The following is a 26,154-nucleotide window of genomic DNA, read 5'->3' on the forward strand; positions in this document are numbered from 1 at the left end:
ACCTTGTCAGTCAAGAGGGGCACGGGAGGAGGGCTCTCTCCATTTGACATACACTTATGTAACAGCTATTGACTGCCTGGCTGGGCACTGGGGATGAAGCAATGAATAAACTCAAGTTTTCTGCTTTTGTGGAGCGTACATTTTAGTTGGGTGTGGAGAGTTAGACAATAAACCACGAACTATATTCTATCAGGTGTGGGATGAGTGCTTAGGAGAAAATAAACAGAGAACAGAAGGTAACTAGGAGGTTGAGATGGGAGGATTGCCAGTTTGAGGCCAGCCTCAGCAACTTAGTGAGACTCTCAGCAACTTAGCAGGACACTGTCTCAAGATTTAAAAACAGATCTTGGGATTTAGCTTAGTAATAAAGCACCCCTGGGTTCAATCCCTAGTATCAACAAAAGTGGGGGCTGGGGTTGTGCTCAGTGGTAGCATGCTCCTCTAGCATGCATGAGGCATTGGGTTTGATCCTCAGCACCTCATAAAAATAAAGACAACAAAGTCCATCAACAACTAAAAAAAATTGAAAAAAGGGGGGGGAAGCTGTTATTTTGTGGGTTTTTTTTTTGTTTGTTTTTGTTTTTGCACTGCTGAAATTGAACTTCAGACCTCATACAAGCTAGGCAAATGCTCTACTACTGAGCTACACCCCTAGCTCTTTTTAAATGCATGCAAGTGTGCAAGCGCGCGCACACACACACACACACACACATACACATTTTGAGATAGGGTCTTGATAAATTGCCCAGGCTGGCCTCAAACTTGCCATTTTCCTGCCTTAGTCTTCCAAGTAGCTGGAATTACAGGCATGCCCTGCCACACCTGGCAAGAGTTTTGTTATTTTAGGGAGTTGGACTGGGAAGTCTTTCTGATGAGGTGACATTTGAATAGAGACCTAAGTGGAATGAGGGAAGGGAGCCCTTCCCATGATCAGAGCTGCCTTACCTGGGAAGAGCTTTCCTGGCAGAGGGAACAAATGTAAGCGCAAAGGCCCTGAGGCAGGAATATACCTGATGAAATGTCTGGCTGCCTCTGTGGCTGGGGCTGTGAGCCAGACAGTCTTCTGAGGCGCGGTCTGTGGAGGAGTTTCTGATACCTTTGAAGAGGACCTGAGCTTGGGGCCATTCCCAGATCCATCGCTCAGTCAGAAGTTCAGAGCCACCAAGGCAATAGCTCTGGCAGGGGCTGTGGAGAGGAGAGATGGATCTAGGAACCTCCTTTCTCACCAGGGTCAGATACCCCCCCCCTTTTTTTTTTTTTTTTTTTTTTTGGAATTGGCGATTGAACTCAGGCACACATTATCACTGAGCTCCATCCCAGCCCTGTCTTTTTTTATTTTGAGACAGGCTCTTGGTAAGCTGCTGAGCCTGGCCTTGAACTTTCCATCCTCCTGCCTCAGCCTGCTGAGTTACTGGGATTACCCGTGTGCACCTCGGCTCCCGGCCAGACACCTCTCCTCCTTGGTTGCGTGTTGCCCAGGCTGCAGTCTACTATGTGGTCACAGATCAGTTCCCACAAGCCCTTCCTTTTTTACTCCAAAACATACAACCTAGAACACACTTGCATGTGCAATCCTTTTCACCCACGGTCTCCTTTATACATGGGCCTTTGATACAAGTATACATTTAGATCATCAGCGCCTACCAGGCCTGAGCCCTCTCTGTACCTTATAGTCATTTTCTAGTTAGTAGTTTTATTTTACTTTATTTTATTTTTTTGCAGTGCTGGGGATTGAGCCTAGGTGTCTTCCTTTACCATTGGGCCACAGCCCTGGCCCTCCCCTGAGGAGCTGAACCCTCTCTGTGGTCCCAGCACAGTGGTGCATGAGCCATGGGCGGAGTACCAGTCTCCAGCTCTCAGGAAATGTACAACCTGATGGGAGAAGCCACACACCCAGGAGAAGGGAAAGGACAGTGTAGGTGGTGAGGAAGGCCATTTCAGGCAGGGCTGGGGGGAGTAGGTGGCTGGCGGGGAGGGCCCTCAGAGGAGGCTTTGCCAGAGGAGGCTGGAGGGCAAGTGCAAGACCAGCTCCTCACCAGGGTCGTCCTGACACAAGTGTCAGCTCCATCGTGGGGCAGATTGGCAGGAGCCTTGATTTTTTTTGCAGAACCTTAAGTACTGAGGAGGAGGAGGAGGGTAGGTTGACTCAACACTTACAGAGTAAATTTTTTCAACTTGCCAAATAATGCATACCCATGGCAGGAAACATTGGAAAAACACAGATTGGCAAAAAAAAAAGAAAATCACTACCGTCCGACACCCCAAAGAGCCAAGTGGGGGAAAGCGCATCCCTCCCAGGCATTTGGTGCATTTGGTGCCCCTCCTACGCTTCCTCCCTGCATTTATGTAAACAGGCCCTGCCTTGTTAATTAACCATGGATCCCCAACACCTTTCTGTGTTGGCAGTCCTAAGCCTCACAGGGTTTTGTTGTTGTTTTGAGATGGGGGTCTCACTGTGTTGCCCAGGCTGGTCTCAAACTTCTGGGCTCAAGTGATCCTCTTGCCTCAGCCTTCTCAGTAGATGGAACTCCAGCCACATACCATCAGGTTCCAGTCTAAGCCTTAGGACTTTTTTTTTTTTAAACTTTTTTTGTTTCTTTGGTTTTTGGGGTTCTGGGGATTGAACCCAGCCAGGGACATTCTACCTCTGAGTTACATCTCCAGCCCCATGCTCCCCACTTTTTTTTTTCAAGATAGGGTGTTGGTCAATTGCTGAATCTGGCCTTGAACTTGCAATCCTTCTGCCTCAGCCTCCAGAATCACTGGGATTACAGATGTGCACCCTACCCAGGCTGAGCCTCAGTTCTTAATGGCGACAAAATGCTTCATAATGTAACTTGCCAGTTCCCTCAACTCAGCAAGACTCCTGCTAGAGATCACACCATGGCCAACATATGGCTGCCTTGACCCATGAGCTCTATGGACTTCTGAGCAGGGACGGAGAGAAGGGTGAGAGAGAATGCTTTCACAGGGAACCCGGGGGGGGGGGGGGGGTGGAGGCCATTGTAGGAGGGTAATAACACCCAGTTGATAAGAATTCAACAGCAGCCAGTCAGGACTACGAAGCCATCCAAGAATTGGCGAAGAGGAAGGCTCACATGTGTTCACATATGTGCATGTGTATACACACGTGCGTGTGTGTACTGGGGCTTGAACATGACCTAGGTCTCCAGGCTGAGAGTGAACCAGAGAGGAAAGTTTACCCAGAGGCGTCAGATTTCTTTGGGACAGGGTGGCTTGTGATGCTGGGAGACTCCTGAGGGTGGGGTTGAGGAAGATCACGCCCCTCACTTCTGATTTGTACCAGGAGATTTGATAGATTTGCAGACTCTCAAGTTTCTTGTAATAGAAGGGGTCTGCTAGCTCAGAGAACTTTAGTGCCTTGCCCAACATCACACAGCATTAAAAACTGTTGACCAGTGGGTTCCATAGAATGTCTGAGATCTGTTGGCTGATAGCAAATCCTTTCTCCCAAGCCCAATCTCTCCCTGTACCTCCACCCCAGCGGCCCACCTTTGGAGCTTCTATGGCCATGCTAGTGGCTGTCCTTGCTTAGAAGAAACTTCTTGCCCACAAAGGAGGAGGGCTTGGTAGGGAAGGGTCATTCCAAAAACCAGTGGCCCAGCCCTTCATTTCTGAGTGGGGTGAGTCACGATCTGATCAGACCCAGGTCCTGGGAGGTACCTTGTTTCTTGGGCTCAAGTTTCTTCATCTGTAGAATGGGGCTGATAGTACCTATCTTGTAGGGTTGTGGAGATTAAATGGAACATCTGGTATAAAGCTCTTGATTCTTTACTGTGGCCTGACCCAGAATAGCTCAGTGAACGCTGCCATCAAAATTAGTAGTAGCCGTGCGCAATCTTTGCTTCAGCCCACACCTGACTGCCCTTTGAAGTCTTGCCTCCCCACATCCTGAGCCGAGTCTTGTGAGTGCCAAGGACTGACACATGCTAGCCCTAGTCAGGGGCAGGAATCTCAGGACCTGCAGAGAGGAGGGGCCAGCCTGTTGGGGGAGGATTCTTCTCAACTCTGTCCTGAACTTTCTGCCCTCCCTGCCAGTGGTCAGGAGAAGTCCCCCAAGGCAGCACAAGCATTCTCAAGGTGGTTTTCATTGGTTTAGAAAAGCAAGAGGTCGAAGGCCTCCTGGAAATCGGTACATCACCCACCAATTGCCAGCCTGTCACCCCGACTCCTACTCAGCTGCCACTTCCTTGTCTCTAATCAGGGCCTCCCTGATCAGAAAGGAGAACAGGCAGGCATGGTGGCGCACATCTGTAATCCCAGCAGCTCGGGAGGCTGAGGCAGGAGGATGGCAAGTTCCAGACTCAGCATTTAGCAAGACCCTGTCTCAAAATTAAAAATAAAAAAAGGGTGGGAGGCTGCTGGGGATGTGTGGCTCAGTGGTAAAGTGCCCCTGGGTTCAATCCCTGGTACCAAAAAGAAAAAAAAAAAAAGGAAAAGCCGATCCCAGCCCAGTGCCCCAGGCTCTTGGGCTGTGAGATGACGGAACCTGCTTCTTGAGTGCTTCCTTTAGACCTTATTGTTTGTCTGTTCAGGTTTTCCTGTAGCCTCCATAAGCCAAGCAGATCAGAGTAAGGGCTGTGAAGGCAGACGGGTGGGAATCAGGACCCCGCTTTGCCACTGACCAGAGGCCTGACCTTTGGGCAAATGCTTTTAATTCTCTGGGACTCAGTTTCATCATCTGAAAAGTAGGGTTTCATGCCATCTGTCTCTTAGGATTTTGAGAGTTTGTGACAAAGTAGATATAAAGTGCCTTCCTGGCGTGGAGCAGGGCCTGGCTGAGTCCTTGCTGCTATTCGTTTTCATCGTCTATTATTCAACAGCCATGCACGGAGGCCTCCTGTGTGCCAGGCTCTGTAGAGACGCTGGGCACCACAGAGAGTGTCACAGTCCTCTTCTCGGTAGGCTTGCCTCCCTGGATTTTTTTCTTTACTGTTGGTTGATTCCCCTTCTTTGTCCGAGGCCCCACCTCGCCCTGTCTGCCAGCCCATAGGGTGGGGGCATGAGCGGGCTTCAGGACCCTGGCAGGGTATTTGACATCTCTGCCCTACACTCGTGGCCCATGCCCTGCCCACTCACTCGGAGCAGATACACACCCAGGAGGGGATGGGAGTGACCTGGGACTGGCAGTGCCCCTGGTGGAAAGAGGGCTCTCACCTCCCCCACAGAGGAAGCTGGAAGGGACTTCTCTCTCTCTGGTCTCTCTCTTGGAAAAAAGAACAGGCATCCAGGGGAAAGGTCACTTAGGGGTGGGGGGTTTGTCCTGAGAAAGCAACAGGGACAGAAAAAGCTGGGGAGCCCAAAATAAGGGCACAGGGCCTTCCTGCCGCACCCTCTCTCTTGGCTGAACTGGGATCTGGGTCCCTGCCTACAGCAGGCTAGGAGGCTCCCTAGCCACAGCACTGTCTGCAGACCTAGCTGACCACCACTCCACCCTGCTGGGAGGTGGCTGGGGTGTTTTGACTAACAAGGGAACCACATTACAATCTCAAACAATTAACAACAACAAAGAAACCAGAGAGAACGAAAGAGAAAGAAGGGAAGAAAATAGTCCTTGAACAAATGCTGCTTCAGTGTCTGCCAGGACCTAAGATCTGGTACTATCTATTTTTTAATAATTGAGGGTAATAAATATGTATTTCTTTCTCCTCGCCACCCCCATCCTCCGTAGCTTGTCAGCTCCCTGCGTCTCTCCTCTGATCAGACCAAGTCTTCCCCAAGCAAAAAAAAAAAAAAAAAAAAAAAAAAATCCTTTAAGCAAAAAGGATTAAAGCCTTGAAAGTAGGTCTGCCGGAGATCTCCCCCTCTCCCTCCCCTCCCCTCCCCCAGGGCTGCAGTGGAGAGGCCCCTCTGGGGAGCCAGGGACAGAGGTTGGTGGGGCGGGCTGATGCAGCCGATCCCCCTGTGGGGACCTCTGGAGGGAAGGATCTGGCTGTTCTCCCTCCCGGCAGCCCATCCAGTCCTGGGCTAGCCCCGGGGAAGGCAGCCTTGCTCAGCCCAGGTCTCCACTGGCTACCGGGGAAGGGTAACCTGAGAACCAGCATCGCCAGGGCCCCAAGCTGTGGGTTGTAGACAACCAGGAGGGTGTGGGTCTTAGATAGTCCCAGCTCCACTTTTGCATCCCACCTTTGGGCTTTAAGGGGCCTGTGTGACCTTAGAACAAGCACCAAGCCTCAGTTTATTCATCTGCAAAATGAGAATATAAAACAGTACCTCCCTCATGAAAGATCAAATAAGGTAAAGACAGTCCAGTGTCTGTACATAATAAATACATAATAAGTGAAATAAACAAGGATTGTTTTTTATGGACTTCTTCTCAGAAGTGAAGGTCCCATTCCATGGCTCTTCACAGCTCCCAAGGTGCCCTACCTGCCAGGCACAATTGTTTTCTTGTGTCATTCCCAGCACCCGAGGAGAGGACATTGAACCTGAGGCTGGTGTGCTTAGGACTTTGCCCAAGGTTGTTAAAAATCAGCAGTGGAACTGGAACCCTAAGCAGTTCTGTACCCTCCTGGCCTGGCATCCGTCTGCTCCACGCCCTGCCCTGACAGGGTACCCAGTGTCCCTGGATCTGGACCTCAGGTGCTACCCAGGAACCAAACCAGGAAGGGCCTGGCTGGAGGAGAGGGTATGATGGGGCAGTGGTGGCTGCTGCTTGGCAGACCATCTGCAGCTGCCAGCCTTCCAGATCTTGCTGAGGCAGCAGCCCTGGCCCAGGAGCCGGCCTCCCTCTGTGCTGGGCACATGCACACAAGGCTGGGCTGCAGGTGGCCAGCTCTGTGTCCCTGCACCCACCCCATCACAGAGCCCCTGGCCTGCTCCCTCGCTCAGTGGTTGGCCACATGGCCTCCAGGCCTCCCTGCCCACCCGCAGGCCTGCCCTGGCTGCTTTGGGCCCTAGGCAGGAGAGGAGAGGCAGGGCAGGGAGGCCGGAGGGCAGGAAAAGCGGGAGGGAGGTGGCTATTTATAGCTGGCTTTGCTTTTGTTCCTTTTCCAGCAATGCTTCTCTTTAAATAGGAGCAGGGCTGGAGGCTGCAGCTCTTCCCCAGCCGCCTGCAGTCAGCACGCAGGCGTGTGTGCGTGTGCGTGTGTGTAGGGATGGGCACTTCAGTGCGTATGTGTGCATGTGTGGGGGGTCAGGTTGAGGGGACAGAGAGTTCTGTTGGGGTGCATACACCAACCTGTGCAGGGGCGGAAGGTGGGAACTGCACTGTGCGGGAGTGTGGTGTTGGCATATATGCACATCTGTCTAGGGGAGGCCAGTTCTGAATAGTGTGCGTGTATTTCTATTGGAGAGTCCACATTGAGATGCAGCAGTCACTCAATGTGTGCGCACATGGAAGCACATGTATACACATGTATGTACAGACATGAGGTCAGCGCTGGGGATATAGCTCAGTTGGTAGGGTGCTTGCCACCCATGCACAAGGCCCTGGATTCAATCCCCAGCACCACCAAAAAAAAAAGATATGAGGCCAGAGGTGGGCAAGTGTGTGTGTATCTAATGTGTAGAATGTGGTGAAAGCAGCTCTTTTTAAATTTTAATGATTTTAATATTGGGGATTGAACCCCATTGGTGCTTTACCGCGGAGCTGTATCCCCCAGTCCTTTTTGTTTCTTGAGATGGGGGTCTTGCTAAGTTGCTGAGGCTGGCCTGGAACTTGTGACCCTCCTGTCTTGGGCTCCTGGGTGGCTGGGATCACTGGCATGGCAGGAACAGTTCTTTAGGGTGAAAGTGTAACAGTGTAATGGGAGTGCTATGGAGTGGTCTGCTTTGGGTGTTTGAGGGTGTGGCCCACTGTACTACATAGTGATCAAGGACTGGAAGGGGACAGTGTCTCTTGTGCATATCACACCGTACACTTCAGGAGGGTGGAGGCTTTGGCCCGGTGTACTCTGCCTGGCACCTAGCCAGAAGTGTGGGCTTTTAACCGAATGCCTAGGAATTGCCAGTGTGAGAGAGAGGGAGTGTAAAGGGCCTCTGGGATCCTATCTGTCCACCCAGCAAGCGTTTTTAGATCACTCATAGAATCCCAGGGGTCACCATGGGTGAGACGGCTCCCTTTTCCCTTTCTGCCAGGAGCCAGGGTGTGTGTGTGTGTGTGTGTGTGTGTGTGTGTGTGTGTGTGTGTGAGTGTGTGTGTAGGGGTTCCCAGGGGTGTTCTAGCAGCCTAGGGTAGCACGAGGGAGACCTTGGTGAGCAGATCCCATCCAGTGAGGAAGCCCCAGGCTTGGGGGGAGATCTGGGCTCTTAGCTGGCGCCACATCTGTCTCTGACTCAGATTTCACATCTGTAAAATGGGGAGAGTAAAGCCCTCTTGGGGCTGCCGCTGGATTAAGTAAACTCGGACCTGTGCTGTGGCTTAGTACTCCCTGAGCGCTGGAGAGGAGGTGGATTCGTGTGGGGCAGACGTGGGACCCCGGGGCAAGGCTGGAGGGTCCACAGCCATAGGGCGCAAGGGGCATTTGCTTGCTGATCGCCACCACCCCCCCACCCCCCACCCCCCGGCCCTGATGGCCACCTGGGGCCCCTGATCACCACCCCGGGCCCAAGCAGAGCCACAACCCAGATGTATCAGCGAGGCCTAGCGGTTCTGGAGAGAGAACTGCTCGCCCGGGGAATGGCCGGGGCGCACGGGGGCCGCCCGAGAGATGGCGCGGGGGCACCGGCCTGGGCACCGCCCTCTCTCTTGGGCCGGGCTGGGCCTCGCCCCGGCAGCTCCGGATCGATGCGACAGCCCTCCCTGCCCCTCCCCCAAAGGCCAAACAAAACATAGTAAATATTTAATCCAGGCCAGGGAGCCAAGGAGGCCTCCCCGCCCCCTCCGCAGCCGTCTGGCTCCTCTGCCAGCCCCGGCTGCTCTCCTCGGTAATGAGGCCGGGAGCTGCAGGGATCGATCGTGACCCGGGGCGGGTGGGGGTGGGATGGGGTGGCCTGCACCCTGGGGGTGGCATCGGCCTCCGCCCCCAGGCCCAGGTCCCTGAGGCCCACCAGCTCCCTCGCCCTCTCTTTTCCAAGAAGGACGCTCCCCCGCTGACCTGCTCCTGCCCACCTCTTTGCTAAGTGCCTGGCTCGGTGGGGGAGGCAGAGGCAGGTGGAGGTCGTGGCCCAGGCCAGAAATCCCAGCGGGTTGAGAGGCTGAGGCCGGGAGATGACACGTTGCAGACTAGCTTCAGCAATTCAGCAAGGCCCTAAGCAACTTTGAGAGACCCTGTCTCCAAATAAAAAATGAAAAGGATTGGGGATGTGGTCAGTGATAAGGAGCCTTTGGGTTAAAGTTCCAGCACCAAAAACAAACAACAGAAGAAAACCCACAAGGGAATGGGAATGGGTACATCCCAGACCTGGCTGGTGCCTGAGTTCCAGTCTCCCAGACAAATCCGACTACAAGACCTGGTGACCTCAAGGCAGTCTGGCCCTTGGGTGGGGCCTGGGTGGGACAGGGGCAGCCAGGAGGCTGGCAAGGTAAGTGTATGGCCATCCTTGCTCCTTTTTATTCTTGCAGCAGATCATCACTGAGTACCTACTGTATACCGGGCATAGGCTCCCAGCTTGGAGACTCTAAGTCCTGGCCTGCAGATGGATTGCTTTCCAAAGGAGATAAACAGTTAATAAATAAACACAAATGATTTCAGCTGGTGGTTGAATTTCATATAGAGAATAAAATCGTAATATGATATCGTGCTTGGCTGGGAAGAGGACATCATTAGCTGGGATGGTCAGGGAGCTGACCCATGACAGTTGGGTTGGGATAAAATCATCATTGGCAAATTTACAGCAAGTGCAAAGGCCCAGAGGCAGGAAAGAAATTGGTGTGTTCTAGGATTGGGAAGAAGGGCCAGGGAGGTTGAGTGTAGAGTGAGGGGGAGGTAGGCAGGGGCAGATCCCTTAGGATCTGGTAGGCCATGGGAGGAGTTTGCATTTTATTCTAAGTGCTATACAGTTGCATTAGAGGTTTTAAGCTCAGGGATGACAAGATCTGACTTCCATGTTTAAAAGCTTCCGCTGGCTGCAGTGTGGAGAAAGGGAGGTAGGGAGTTAAGGGTGGAGGCAGGTTGATGCATGCAGTGGTGTATGTGAGTGAGGCTGGTGTCTTGCCTGGCTTGGGGAGTGACTGTGAAGTGGCTATTTATGTTCCTGCAGCCAGCAGCCCCCCCCCCCCCCCAGCGGCCAGTAAACATCTGCTCCTGGGGGGCCGAGCAGAGTTCAAGACCCAGGGTTACCCCTATCTTGTCTCCCTGACCCAGACTCCTGTGGGCTGAGCCCAGGAAGTTATTATTATTTTTTTTTTAAGGAGCATTAGAAAATGTTGACATGTTTTTTGAAACAATTTCAGATCTGATATCTCCGCCAGATTGAGTTTGTAACCAGCTTTATTGTTTAAGCCTGCTGGGATTTCATCAAAGGCGTCTGCTGTTTACCCAGAACCATTTCATTGGAGAAAACAGCAAACAGACCTGCATTTCTATCTGATTTCACTTTTTTCCCTTTTCTCATGAATTTAAGTGCTTGTGAAAAGCCAGGCTGATAAGGCAGAGCAGTGAGGATCAAATCCGGAGGAAGGGGCTCAGAGGGGTCTCGGGCTGATGTTTATTAATGGAGCTGAGAGAAGCTGGAGGTGGCTGACCACCTTTCCCGGGGACTGGGAGGCAGCCTGGCCAGCAGCCAGCCATTCACAGGGGGATGCTAGGCGTGCCGAAGGGAGGTCAGGAGAGCTGCTGCCTCCTTGGCACTCGGGCCAAGATTTTTTCAGCCACCTCCTGGTGTCTGTTGTCTTGACCATTTTCTGGGCCATTTCAGACCCCCGCAACAATAAGACTAAACATCAGCTCCCATGTAGAAAGGGTGGTGGCCCAGCCCCGGAGCTGGGCTCAATGAGGCCGACTCGGTCTGTCCTGGGAGAAGGCCGAGGGAGGAAACAGATCACAAGCCAGATCCTGAGAGTTTCTCCTGTGCCAGCACTTGGGACTCAGTCCCTGGTCCTGCTAGGCGGTTCAAGCCAGTCCAGGGCCAGCAGGGCAGGGTCCAGAGACTTGTCAGAGTCAGTGCTCCCTCTGTCTCCCCAAGGAATCTACATTAGTGTTGTCTTTACCTGCTTAATAGGATCCTGGGGACTTTAAGCACGCCTGTTGACCCAGCAAATGTTTTAGCCCAGCGAGAGATGCAGCTCTGCAGCCTATCAGGAGAAGGTGTTCTGAGAAATTTGGGTTAATGTGCCTTGTTCAGTTGCTTGAGTGACAGCTAGTTAAATGCACAGGTTGCTTGGCATACAGGCTGTCTCTTACAGCCTCTAGTTAGACACTAGATCCACTTGTAAGGTCAATCGATTTGAACCAATTAGCAGGAGGATAAGGACTTGTTTATCTTTAACTGACTGTAGGTCTTACAGCAAGCCACCTGGGAGGGATGATAAGGACACAGGGTCTTTCTTCAGCACCAAGGGCCGGGCACACCATTGTGCCTTCTTTCAGGTGGGACTTCCAGTGACAAGCGTCAGTACCGTTGTCTATGAGAGGAACCTTCAAGAAGTGACCAAAGGCCAAAGCTCTTGACAGAGCCAATAGGCTCTCCTGGTTGTGGATGCTCCCCACCTTCCACCTGCCTTTCACAGTTGAACTTAGCTGCTGCTGGGGCTTCCCAACAGCACTTGCTGTGGGTGAGCTCAGAGAAGGTCCCAGGCTTCCTTCGAGAGCAGGGGAGCCACATGATCCAGACACAGGGAGTAAATTCTGCCATTCTAGTGATTGAACTCAGGGTCACTTAACCATTGAGCCACATCCCCAGCCTTTTTTTATATTTCATTTAGAGACAGGGTCTTGTTGAATTGCTTAGGGCCTCACTAAGTTGCTGAGGCTGGATTTAGACTTGTGATCCTCCTGCCTCATCCACCCAAGACTCTGTCTGGGATTACAGGTGTGCACCACCGTGTCCAGCCTCATTTATTTGTTATAAGCTTCCTTTCCACCCAGCCCTCCCCCAAGTCAAGAGGGTATCATAGGTTCCCTTTCTTCCCCTGCTCCCTCTTGGTACTGGGGATTGAACCAGGGGCACTTTACTACTGAGCTACAACCCCTGTTCTTTTCATTTATTTTAAACAGGGTTTCAATAAGTTGCTGAGGGGCTGAGGTTGTGGCTCAGTGGTACAGCGTCTGCCTTGCCTCTGTGAGGCACTGGGTTCAATCCTCTGCACCACATAAAATAAATAAGTAAAACAAAGTTGTTCAACTAGAAAATTTAAAGAGAAAAAAATAAGTTGCGGAGGCTGGCCTTGAACTTGTGATCCTCCTGCCTCAGCCTCACAAGTGCTGGAAGTACAAGCACACAACATCAAATGTGGCTTGTATCCCTTTCTTAGACAAGGTAACTGAGGCTTGGAGGTAAGAGGTCTGTAGTAAGAGGTCAGCTTTTGTTGTTTAAGGTCACCCCGCCACTCAGTTGCTGAACTGGGGTTTTGATTGTTTTAGGTGCTGGAAATTGAACCCAGGGACACTTTGCCATTGAGCTACATCCTCAGTCCTTTTGATTTTTGAGACAGGGTGTCATTAAGTTGTTGAGGGTCTTGCTGAGATGTGGAGACTCACCTTAGGCTTCTGGTCCTCCTGCCTCAGCCTCCTGAGTGGCTGGGATTACGGAGCTGGCTGACTCTGGAGTCCGGGACCTTTGCACTTGGCCTTACTGCTCTCAGCCGTTTATGAGATTAGAAAGGGGCAGGAGCTTCTCCCAAATTGTGGGCTTGGATGGGACAAGATCACAAGCTGGCAGGGAGAGGGTGGAGTGGGCCCTCTGCCATATTCTGATCTGAGAATATCTGGGGGTGAGGCTGAAGATATTCAGGCCACGGATTGTATAAGCCCTGCTTTTGCTTTTGGAGGGGCCAAGTGGATCTCGGGCTGGTATGTTTGGTGGGTTCATTGTTAAGAAGTGGGCTCAGGGCTACTCAGGAGGCTGAGACAGGAGGATTTCTTGAGCCCTGGAGTTTAAGGCCAGCCCAGGCAACGTAGCAAGACTAAAATCTCAAAACAAGAAAACAATGTGGGTGCAGCACAGGGTAGAGGCTGCTGTGCTCCCTGAGGTATCCCAGCTCCAGTCCCACCCTAGGAGGAGGGAAGGCCACATCATCCTCTCCAACTCTCAGTATCAATTTCTACTCAGCACCGCATCCTCATGCTAGGGTCCATGAATCCCACTCAAGGACGTGATTCTCAGAGGCACCCAAATCTGCTCTTACCCTAGCCTGGGAACTAGATCCACAGAGTGAAAACGGAGTGCAACTCAGTGAGATGGATATTTTTTTGCAAAGAGGATCGAATATAAGGGTCCTAAGGAATGGTCTGGCTGGATGTCATCTAGATGGGGGTGCAGGGAGTGGGGGCTTCCGGTTCTTCCATGCTTGTTCAAAAAAGTTGACAAGTTCTTTTTTGGGAAATTGCTTCAGATCTTTCAACATTTCCTCTTAATAGCCTCAGCAATGGTGAATCCTTGACCTTTGAGGGTGGGTTTGATTTTTTTGGAAAAGGCCAACAGTAATTTAAAGCCGTGTGTGGTGAAGAAAGGGGATGAACAATTTGCAGAATGTGATTTGTCTTAGTTGTTGGAATTTTTTTTTTCATTCACAAGATGGGACCCTCAAGAATAAAGCCAGTTTTCTCACAGAGAAGTAACAGAAGTATTTTAAGTTGATGGCAGCACTTTGAAGCAGTCGGTTCAGGCCTGAAGGTGACCACTCTGACAGAAGGGCAGAAGGAAGGAATTGATGTTTTATTGAGCTGATACTATGTGCCAGGCACTTTACATACATTATCTCAACTGACTGAAGTCATTTTTGGAATAAGGCCAGTCTATTAAAAAATTCATAAATAATCTATTATCTTGTTTACTCTTCCTAATAATTCTATTAGAACAAGCTCTTAGCCCATTTTACAGGTGATGAGATTAAGGCTCAAGGAAGTTAAATAACTTCTCAAGGCCGTGGAGCTTGTGTGTGTCAGGGCCAGAATTTGAACCCAAATTGGATTAACCCCTAAAGTCAAGGCTATTTTTAAAAAAATACGTAAGTATTGATATCCCGACCCCACTCATCCCCCACCACCCCAATAATACACCACTTTAGTTTCATTATGTCATGATGACATCATTCTGGTTGCATTCACTTAAAAAAAGCAGGTCATCAAGGAGTCATGTGTCAGGGTGAAATGCTGACTGTGTGTGGTGGCAGTCATCAGCAGGCTCCAGGGGATGCGTGGGTGACAATGGCAAAGCATGAAGTATGGTGTTTATTAGGTACTGGCAAAGACCCCGGAGTTCCAGATGCCAAGCAGTGATAAGTAGGGACCGCCTGTCTCAGCTCTTGCCAGCTCCAAGAGCTGAGCAGGCTGCTCCTAGTTCAGTGACTTTGAATCAACTGGACTCTTGTACAGACCAGCCCCGGGAGCGCTCCCAGCCACTGGCAAGACAGGGCTCCCTCTGGATCAGTACAGCAATAATAGAGCCCATGCAGCCCCGGCAGATGGAGCACTTCTTATAGGCCAAGCCTTGATTATATCATTAAGCTTTAATCTTGCTACATGTTCTTAACCTCCAACCTGGGGATACCTGTATGATCTTAGCCCTCCACTGGGTCCCCAGCCACATAGGTTGGCTCGAGCTAAATGGAGAGAAGGACTTTTCTTCTGCATGCAGCCCAGACCCTTGTTCCGAGGTGGCTGCACGTCATGAGAGATCTGTGAATCTGACTGAGTACACAGGAAAGAAGGTAGGTACAGGGCTTGCTACCCCACCCTTTCCTGTCCTGGAGACACAACTGGACTTCTCAGTCATAATCACAGTCACAACTTTCTACCTAGAGTAGTCCCACTTGCAGGAATTTATCTTATGACCCTTGAACCTGTGGGTAGAAATGTACATTTAGGAGCATGAATGGTATCATTGCTTATAATAGCAGCAACTGGGAACAATCTAAATGTCCATCAGTAGGGGATCGACTGGGTAGAATACAATGTTCCCATGCAACGGGATTCTGTGCTTCAAGGAACAGGTGACTGTAAGCTCTGATATGGGATGGATGCCAAGATGTACTGCTAAGTAAAAAAGCAGTGGAAATACACTGTGATACCATTTGGGTTTTAAAAAGAAAGATTTACTTGTACGTGATAGAAATTTTCTAGAAAGACACAAAAGAAACTGTTAACAGTGGGATGCCTCTGAAGAAAGATACTGGAGACTGAAGGTCTGTGAGAGGAAAGGAGACTTACTTTTTATTGTATACCCTTTTGTATTCTTTGAATTTTTTTTTTTTTTTTTTTTTTTTTTTTTTTTTTTTTTACTATGTGCATGCATTATCGTTTCTGTTAAAAAGAAAATACGGGGGTTAAAAAAATTCCCAGGCTTTATCTGACTCCCCAGTCCACTTTTTCTTTTCTGTCTCCAACCAGGTCCTGTCATCTTGACTCAAAAGCCATTCCTCAACAGCTCTCCCTCCACCCTACCCCATGCCCTCCCCTTCCCAAGGCACCCGTTACTGCCTCTTATAGGTACTTAAAACCCACCTTTTTGCCTTGAAATACAAATAACTCTAATCTGCAGAGAAAGCTGAGCTTCGCTGCACTTATAGAACAGACAGAAGTCAGCTGGCACTGAGATACTCGATAAATGTTTGCTGAATTGAATTGAATCTGTGACTCGGTTGGTTACACCGAGCAAGGTACTAATTGGCCAAGGTCAAGCATCAAATCTCATTCAGGTTGGCTCTGTGTAAGTCTAGGGGGGGAGTCTTTCCCTGCATGCAGGCCAGATCCTTGCTCAGATGTGGCTGCTTGTCGTGAGGGGGAAGCCCCACGTAAGCAAGGAAGAAAGGTGGGTGCGGGCTCAGTGCATACCATCTCTTCTGGAGATGCAGCTCAAAATGACTTGAGTGAACAGGACAGAAGAACAGTGTGGAGAGATAGAAAGGCCCAGCTTTGAAAAGATTCTGACTCAGAAGATCATCTGCAGTGGGCTCCAAAAATGTTGTGTCTTTCTTTTTATATTATCCAGTTTGATTTCCTTACAAGACATTTTAAATGGGGTTATAAAAGATGGGATTCTGCTAGGCACAGAGGAGCACACCTGTAATCCCAGTGGCTCAGGAGGCTGAGGCAGGAGGATCGAAAGTTCCAGGCCAACCTCAGCAATTTAGCAAGACCCTAAGCAACTTGGCAAGACTCTGTCTCTAAAATACAAATAAGGCTGGGGATGTGGCTCAGTGGTTAAGTGCCTCTTGGTTCAATCCCTGGTACCAAAATAAACAAACAGATAAAAGTTGGGATTCTTGCTAAGTGTGGTAGTGAGTTGCTTGTTATATGTTTTCACCATAAATTGGAAAATGACCATTTAGGAGGCTTTCTTTTGTCTTTTCCCTCCTGGGCATCAAACCTAGGGCCTGATGCATGCTAAGCACGCACTTTACCACTGAGTTACACCTCCAGACCCTATTTTTTTTTTTTTTTAACATCTCAAAACTTCACTAGCCTGGAGGAAAGCGAGAACATGTATCTCTTACCCATGACCACCTTCTCCTCCTCATTTTCTAATGAATTCCCCCTGTGGTTCTCGGGCCTCAGCCCGTGTGCGATGCCCTTGCAGCATCTTCCTGGAGGCTGTGATCCGGCCGCTTGGCATGGGCTCCTGGACTCTTCAGCTCCCTCACAGTAGAGACTTCTTGTCCCAGTAAGGGTTATTATGATGAGGAAGCGTTTGCCTGCAAGCACAGTGAGTCAGAAAGTTTGATGTGCCTTCCAAAAAAAAGCATCTATAATTTTTGACCACATTAATAGAAGTGTCCAAATCTAGGACGGTGAAGAATCTGGTTCGCTCTATGCTGAGGCTCCACTGAATCATCTTCTCCTTCGTCATCATCCACCAATGGAGTCCATCCTCTGCATGTTGCTTGAGTCCGCGCCCTGCTCTGCGTTTCCTCTGCCACTGCCTCAAACCAGGGTCCCACATCGCTTGCCTGGAACATTGCAGTAGCCCCCTAATTGGTGTTCTAGAATCTTCTCTTGCCACTACCGTTGGGGGATGTTAGCAAACAGGATCTGTTCATAACACTCTGATGGCTTACACTCTTTCTGTGGCTTCTCGCAGCTCTTGGAATACAGGCCCCATGTTTAACGGGGCTTTCAAGATCTCCTGTGATGGTGGCCCCTGCCTGTCCCTCCAACCTCACCTCATAACATTTTCCCCTCATGCTCACTAATTTTCTTTCTGTTCTTCACATACGCCAATCTCCCTGCGTACTCAGGGACACCCAACATACAAACTGCTGCCTAGAAAACTACCCCCACCCCACCCTACCCCCCACCTGCACCATTTCTTCTCTTTCATTGTTATATTATTTTCTTTCAGCAGTGAGGATTGAACCCCAGGGCACTCTATCCTTATGCTACATATCCAGTCCTTTGTGACAAGGTCTTGCTAAGTTGCTGAGGTCGGACTTGAACTTACGATCCTCCTGCCTTAGTCTGGCTGTATAGGAGTGCGCCACTAGGTCCAGCCCTTCTCTTCCTTTAGAGGTTGACTTAAATGATGTTTCCTTGGGAGGTGGTCCTGAGCCCTCCAGACCAGGTCAGGGCCCCACTTACATGTGCTGATAGCATCTAGCACCTGTTCATTGATTCAGCAAATATTTAACTACACCAGTGGGACACCTGAGGCACTCCTGGTGCTGAGTGAGCCAGCTGCCTCTTGAGGGAGGTGATCGAGCATTGGGGTCTCAATCGTCTCTGGTCAGAGCTGTTGGGGTGGGATCCCGCATGAAAATTACACATGGGCGTGAGCATTCAGGGACTGGAACACATGTACATTGCAGGCACATAAGTGCACTGTGTTTTTCTGGCCCTGAAATTAAATGGCTTCAGAACTAGAAGGATCCTTAGAGATGTGGCTGTGTCTGGGGACCTGAGACACTGGCTATAAATGACAGAAACTTTACATCCTCGGGTGCAGCTTGATCACACGGTGTCACCCGGCCTGGGTTTCTTTTCCCCAGCATCTTGGCTTGGCTTTCCCATCATCCCCAGGAAGCTCCAGACACTCTAGGTTGTCATCTCTGCCTCCACCAGAGGAGAACTTCTCTTCCCCCATTAGTTTGAACCAAAGCTGTGGGCCAGAGTCACTGACTCACTTTCAGCCTTGAACCAGTCTCTGAGGCCTTGGAGTTTATGCTGGTTGGGTCTGAGCCCACCCTGAAAATAGGGGCAGGAGCTAGCCCCATCAAAGCCAGTGGTCAGGAGTTGGGAGGACCAGTCCTTTCAAAGGAAGAGCAGGGTGCTATGGCCAAAAGGTAGGGAACATATCATGGGTGGCCGAAGCCTCACAAATGGTAGCCTACAGATTGTAATCTGCAACAGTTGCTAAGCCCTTTTTTCTTTCTTTTTCACCCCAATCGTGTTACTCAGGACCCTATTTGTCCCTCCTGTCTGGTGTGGCAGTCCTTGAGGCACACCACTTACTTTGTCCAACTGTCTTGTTTTGCAGAAAAAAAAAAAGCCCAACCGGGCATGGTGGTGCACGCCTGTAATCCCAGCAGCTTGGGAGGATGAGGCAGGGGGATCGTAGGTTCAAAGCCAGTCTCGGCAACTTAGCAAAGCCCTAAGCAACTCAATGAAACCTGTTTCTAAATGAATATTATAAAGGGCTGGGAATGTGGCTCAGTGGTTAAGTGCCCCTAGGTTCAATATCCTGGTACCAAAAAACAAGAGAGAGAGAGAGAGAGAGAGAGAAAGAGAAAGGAGAGCAGAGGCTTAGTGACCTCCTCAAGGTCACAGAGCAGAGTAGAAGTGGAACCAGGACAAGAACCAGAGATGAGGCCCAGCAGTATCACACGTTGGGCAGAGCCTGGGTCTGGGTCAGCCTGCCAGGTCTGAATCCTGGCTCTGCCATGTGTTAGCTGTGGGACTGAATTAATTTCCTAAGGCTGCCATAAATTACCACAAACTCAGTGGCCTAAAACCATAAAAATTTATTCTCTCTCAGTTCTGGAGACCAGAATCTGAAATCAAGATGTCAGCAGGACTGTGCCCCGACCAAAGGCTCTGGGGGACAATCTGTTCTTACCTCTCCCAGTTTCTGGTGGCTTTTCACATTCCTCGTATTCACTTCACTCCAACTGCTGCCGCTGTCTCTGTGTGGCTTCTCTCTGTCTTCTTTCATGTGAACATTTGTCATTAAGTTAAAGGGGGCATTTGGGTAATCCAGATGATCTCATCTCAAGTTTTTTTTTTTTTGGTACCAGGGATTGAACTCAGGGGCGCTGAACCACTGAACCACACATCCCCAACCTTTATTTATTATTTTTTTTAATAATTGTAGATGGACAGCATGCCTTTATTTTATTTTTTTTAATGTGGTGCTGAGGATTGAACCAGTGCCTCACACAAGGCAAGTGCTCTACCACTGAGCTACAGCCCCAGCCCCCAATCCTTTTTTTTTTTTTTTTTTTTTTGTATTTTACTTAGAGACAGTGTCTCACTGAGTTGCTTAGGGCCTTGCTAAGTTGCTGAGGCTGGCCTTGAACTTGCGATCCTCCCAAGCCACTGGAATAATGGGCATGCACTACTGCACTTGGCTCAGGATTCTTAATTACATCTACAAACAGCCTTTTTCTAAACAAGGTCACCTTCACGGGTTCCATGAATTTGGGTACGGACTTATCTTTTGGGGAGCTACCATTCAATCCAGTCCAGGGACAGTGGGCAGGGCACTTAACCCCTCTGAACTTCAGTTTTGTCATCTGTAAAGTGTAAGGAATAGCAGTACCTTCCTACAAGGGTTGTTGTGAGGATTAAATCAAAATCCTCCAGGGTTTTTCACAGACCGCTGAGCGCTTAGGAAATGCCTAGCAAACGTCAGTTATTATAGCTGGTCTTCCTGTGGCCTTCTCCAACTTGACCTTCTTCCACATCGAGGCCTGGCTCCCATCAGCTAGTAGTAGTAGAGACAAGGCAGGTGGTTGGTGTCTCTGTAGACACAGAACTGTCAAGGTTAGAGACAGGTGACTTCCTGCTTGCTTCTCAGCTGCGGACATCCTATAGTTCCGCAGGCCAGAGTTCCCGAGGCTGCATCTGAAAGGCAGGGCAGCCAAAAGAGGTCTCCTGCCAATCAACCTCTCACCCTGGCTCCAGGAGGCCGTCATGGGAACCCTATGATTTAGAGTGATGAAATGTAAATTGCAGAGATTCCACGCTTCCCTGCGGCTGAGATCCCATCAGCATCTCATTCCCCTACCTGGGGCTCCTCCAGGTCTCATTTGGTGGATTCTGCTGGCAGAGTACCTCCTCAGCGACCACGACGGCATGCTTCCTACATCTATCACACCTGCACTGTGACAATGTAATTTTTATCTCTGGTTGTTTATTTCTCAGATGGAACTACTTGTAAATTCCAAGAAGAAAATATATCCCTGTGTGTGACAGAACCAGCCCAGGGCGATTAATCTGGGCTTTTAAGCTGGGAAGGCAAACCAGGCTTATGTTGCTTCGTGCCTAAGTGCCCAGGAATCAACTCCAGCCATTTATGGTCCCCCGATGAAGCAGTGGCCCCAGGAGGGGTTGAGCTCAGTAGGATTTGATCCAGATGGATGGAAATGGGGTCTTCATTTCCCATCCGCTAGGTGACTAGCAGGCCCTGGGGACAGAATGTGGGAGGCAGGTGGCTTGAGGCCAAGAGGTGCTAGAAGTGGAGGGAAAGACCCCTATTTTTAAAGCAGAGTTGACAGTGGGTGTGAGAAGAAGGAGGGGATGAAGGGCGTTGGTGCAGGCACAGAGGGAACGAGTGAGCACCTTGATGGTAAGAGATTGGCCTGCATCGTCCAGCAAACCTGGGTTCAAATCCAAGTCCTGCAGCTTACTGTGCACTTTCAGGAAAGTTCCTTTACCTGACAGGAGAGTTTCTTTCTTTCTTTTTTTTTTTTTTTTTTTGTACAGGGGATGAACCTAGGGGCATTTAACCACTAAGCCACATCCCCAGCCCTTTTTTGTATTTTGTTCGGAGACGGTCTCACTGAGTTGCTTAGGGCCTTGCTAAATTGATGAGGTTGCCCTTGAACTTGTGATCCTCCTACCTCAGCCTCCTGAGCTGCTGGGATTAAGAATGTGCACCACCAAACCCAGCTTTTCTGACAGGAGAGTTTCTTGACCTGAAAAAAGGGAGCAAGAATATTTGCCCCATATGACCACTTGGAAAATAGAATAGCAATGTATGATGAAGGTTTGCCACACAGCAGGGTTCTGTATAAGAGAACTTACTTTCTCTTGCTTTCCCCAAATGCCTAGAAGGGAGCGCTCAGACTGGCAGAAGATGAAAAATGAAGAGATAATCAGAATTCAGAGTGGAAGGAATTTAGAAAACACCTAATATAAAGCCCAGTCGTGGTTTGGGGAAGGAGAGGGCCTCTGAAGCTGGAGAGAGCTCATCTCCTGTCACCCATGGAATATCATGGTGCCTCACATCATGCTGCTTCCATACCAGAGCATTCACCAGGGCCTTAGGCTTCTGCGGCCCCCTAGAACAATAGCACGCTTCTGTGTGTAGATGCACTTTAAGGAAAAGATCTTCATTGCCTTCATCAAATTCTCAAAAGGATCCTCCATTCGAAAACATGAATTTGGGCTGAGGTTGTGCCTCAGTAGTGGAGCGCTTACCTAGCATGTGTGACACACTGGGTTCGATTCTCAGCAATACATAAAAATTTAAATAAATAAAGTTTAAATTAAAAAAAATACATTAACTTTTTTGGACTCTGTGATATTGTGGCTAAATTGTGTTTGTGTGTGGTAAGAATGTTTCTCTCCCTTTCACCTGCATCTGATGTATACCTTGCCTTGATGTGTAATTTGGGGGGGGGGCGTCTCCCTGGCCTCAGGACCCCTGCCAGCCCTTATTGTAACCTAGCTCATCCTCTTCTACTCAGGGAAACCAGCTCACATGTGCCAGCCAGGGGCAACGTACGGGCCTCTCCTTTACTGGCAGAAGAAAATTTCCAGGTTTTGGCATTTAGGGCTGGATCCAGATTTTGTGGAAACTAACCATTTTCTTTTGTTTTTCTGGGTCCCCTTTTATAAAAAAGCATAACAAATCATGAATACAGAATTAGATGAAGGGCCCTGAGAAGGACAAGTGACCTCAGAAGAATGTGGGGTATCAGCAGAGCTGGCCCACCAAATGGCCTCCCAGGGCCTACTGTCCCCAGAGGTACTTGAGAAAGAACTTGTAAAGACCAGCCCTGCCCCCCAGGAGCTCCCAGCACAGGGAAACCCAGCACACAGATACACCGCGCCCTGTCTGCAGTGCTACCTCTGCAAGGTTCACCTCCCTCGCTCTGAGTCAAACTCCAGCTCAGCCAGATGCTGTCTTCCTCACTCACGTGCAGGGTCACCCAGTGGACCTACCTCCTTGAAGCAGCAGGGGAAGGCCTCCTGTGGGCATCCAAGGGGGGCTCAGAATTTGTGGCACTGTCCCTTCCCAGAGTTTCTATGGAGGTGAGCTGAGCACAAGACTGTGTCCAGGCCCAGGCTTTCAGGTCCATGAGCAGATGGAGGGTCAGGGGTGTGGAAACTGTGGGCCACCTCTGTCCCTGCCTTATTCATTCTTCTGACATTTGTTGGGTACCAGCTGTATGCCAGGCACTGCCCTGGGGATATGATAGTGAGAAAGATGCTGTCATGAGCAAGAGGCTGAGACAAAGGACGGGGGTCTGGCTCTTGCTGTCACTTTCTACTTGTGGGTGCTCGTGGAAGACTCCAAACCTCTTTGAGCTTGAAATTTGTCATCTGGAGGCTGGGTAATAACACTCCCCTCTCTGGGCTTCTGGGAAAGTGAGAGATTTTTTACATGTGCGGTGCTGAGCACAGAGCTGGCCCTGGGGTCAACACCTGTAAATTCTCACTGTGATTATTTTGCAAGAGTCATCCTGCCTGTTGGAGTTACATTCTCTCTGGCATCCTGATAAGTCTCCTTTTTTGGCAGGCTCTAGAGCTTCCTGGGTGAAGAGTGGTCAAGGTTGACAACATGCACAGAGCTCCCTGGGTAACACCTGTGGGTAGCAGTAGCCACAGCTCAGGCTGAAAGCTGATGATCAGGCAGGAGGCAGTGACTTGTGTGGGGCTGGGTCAGAATGGGCTCTGGTCAGTCAACCTGCAGATGAGGTGGTTACAGGGATAAGGGAGGAACAAGGTTGTCCCTCCCCACCTCTCCCATTTCCCTAAAGCTTCTGGCAAGACAGAGCTGGGCAAAGGGAATATGCCAAGATGGAGTCGGCTTCATTTCTAGGCCTTGTAAGAGGGCAATTTCTGGCCAGTTGCCTTGGACAGGGGTCTCCCAGGAAGCTGCTGGCCTCTTTCTTACCCGCTGTGACCACAGTCATTCCCAGGGGGGTGGCACAAGGGACTCATTTGAAGTACTTTATCCCATCAGTGCCTCCCTGCCCTTCCTGCCCACGGTGGCTCCAGGAAGCAGTCAGGGAAAGGGGCCAGTTCTGATCCCCTGGGAAACCCTGCTCCACTTGTGATAAGGATTTAAACAGGTTGCTGAGCAGGTCCACTAATTAATTTTTTGTTTTTGTTTATTTTTACTTTTTTCCAACTTTAAAAGTAATACATATCATCTGTGGGAAATTTGAAATGTAAAGAATCAGGGAGGAAAAGCCCAGACACCCAACACAGAGGCCTGCACCGCTACTAACATGTTAATATGCTGGCTCTCCACTAAGAAGCAAAAGCTTTTAAGAACCCCATGTAAACACCAGTGTCGAAGGCTGCCTGGGATTCCACGGGAATAGAATTAATTTTTTAAAGAAAATACATCAGAGCCAAGTGGGTTTGGAGTGAAAGTATTTTGAGGCACCCCCCCAGGCCAGAGTGTGTGGAACAAAGCATTTAGGCCGTCAGCCCCTGGGGTTCAGCATGGCTCCCCAGGAGCCTCCCAGAAAGTTGACTGGGGTTTGCTGGAGTCAGGAGATTTTTCTTCTCCACATACTTTCCCACATGAGCATTCACACTTGGCCTGCCTGCCTAATGGTTGTGGGAGTCAAGGTTGTGGAAGTCAAGGCAGATGATTGAAGGGGTGGGGAGGTGCTGCCCGGTGCTGCCCAAGGAGAAGGGCCACCCCACTGGGCAAAGATAGAGTTGGCTGGCCTGTTCCCCTTTTCTGTCCTGTGGGGTAAGGGGATTTCTTCTTCTTCCTCCTCCTCCCCCCCCTCCCCCCCCTCCTCCTCCTCCTCCCCCTCCCCTCCCCCTCCTCCTCCTCCTCCTCCCCCCTCCCCCCTCCTCCCCTCCTCCCCCTCCCCCTCCTCCTCCCCCTCCTCCCCCTTCTCCTCCCCCTCCTCCCCCTCCTTCCTCCTCCTCCTCCTCCCCCTCCTCCCCCTCCTCCCCCTCCTCCTCCTCCTCCTCCTCCTTTCCTGCTTTCCTGGATTGAACCCAGGGTGCTTGTTTTCCCACTAATCCACATTCCCATCCCTTTCTTTATATTTTATCTAGAGAACAGTTCTCATTAAGTTGCTCTGGGCCTTGCCAAGCAAGTCCCTCCTCAGCCTCCTAAGCCACCCAGATTACAGGCATGTGCCACCGTGCCCAGCTTCACTCTGTTTCTTTAGGATTATTGTAAGTGGTGCCAAGAGGCAGCAAGTGCAGGGGTTCCTCCTGCTGGCTGGGCATAACCACCCTGCAGAGAAGCCCTCTCTCACTGGGCTCCATTTTCTGAGCGGCTGCTCACACAGGTTACTGGAACTAGGATAGGGGGCTTCCAGGGGAAGTCTCCCTGGCATCTCTGCGACTTCTGCATCCCACTGGTAATATATATATTTTTTTTCTGAGCTGGGTTAAGTATTTGCTAAGCACCAAGCTAAATGTTTTATATGCATCACTGCACTTAATCCTCACAGCAGCCCTCTAAAGTGAGTCCTGTTTCTTTCCCCCATTTTACGGGTGAGCAAACTGAGAGGTTAAGTGACTAACTCAAGCCGGCTAGAATCCAGAGGCAGGTCTAACTCCAAGCCAGAGCTTGCAGCCGCTACTCTTGGCTGCTGTTGCCGAGAGAGACTCGGTGCAGAACCCACCTGGCTGCTTCCGCTAAATGGTTATTGCAGGAATCACCAAATCTCTCCTCTGAAGGCTCTGCTCCATGAGAACCTTCTCTGGGGACAGAAGAAAATGAATTTAGGGGTCAAAGAGAGCCCAGATCCTAGAGACGGAGACACCATCTGTCCCCATTCTTGGGATGCTCTGAAGTGCTGGCTTTGGGCAGGAGTGGGATGGGGTGTCAAGTAAGGCGACTTTTCTGGGTCAGGGGTGGCTCTTGGCCACTGATTTTGGAGCCAGTGAACCAACCCCCAGAGGCAGTGGCACTGTGGGATTAAGCGCACCCCTGGCAGCAGCCCCCCTCTCGACCCCCAGAGGCAACAAAGGTTCTTTCAATGGGAGGGGACAGCAGTAGGGTCGCAGAGTGCATTTGCCAACGCGGGATGCGGGCGGGAGCCGCTGGGCCAGCTCCCACCTGGGCTGGCCCCGCGGGCGCTGGTTGGCTCCCTGGGAGCGCCGCTTGTCCTATCGCGCACCTGCACGGTTGCCAGGCAACTGGGACTGAGTTGTAACACCTCGGCAGAGCCAGGGTGCTGTTTTTATTTCCCCGCTGCTCTGAGTCCTTAGAAGTTGTACAAGGATGGCATTTGGTTTCCGTCCCCAAAGAGACCTCATCTTACCCCCACTCAACTCCCTGGACCCCAGCCTCCAGCCCAGAGGTCTCCGACCATACCGCCCTCTGCATTTGGGGTGCCGCGGTTCACTGCTGGGTCCCAGATTCTCAAGGTTCCCTCATTTTGGGGAAAGTTATCCTCAGGGGAGCTGAAGACTTCCTCCTAAGATGGTGGATCCAGAAAGAACCCCGAAGGTGGGGAAGGGCAGTCTCCAAGGTCACCAGGGTAACCGCCTGGTGACCTCAGAATAACCTTGGGTTAGCAAGAGGGAAAGGGGGAACACGTCGTGGACTTGCCTTCACACAGATTATCAGGATTTCCCCCCAATTTTAGTCTCTGCCTCACACGTTCCCTGTGTATCACATCTGCGTACCACCTGCACTATTTTTTCACTTCTTTTTTTTTCTTCT

Source organism: Urocitellus parryii, chromosome 7, assembly GCF_045843805.1.
Source record: "Urocitellus parryii isolate mUroPar1 chromosome 7, mUroPar1.hap1, whole genome shotgun sequence".
Taxonomy (NCBI): domain Eukaryota; kingdom Metazoa; phylum Chordata; class Mammalia; order Rodentia; family Sciuridae; genus Urocitellus; species Urocitellus parryii.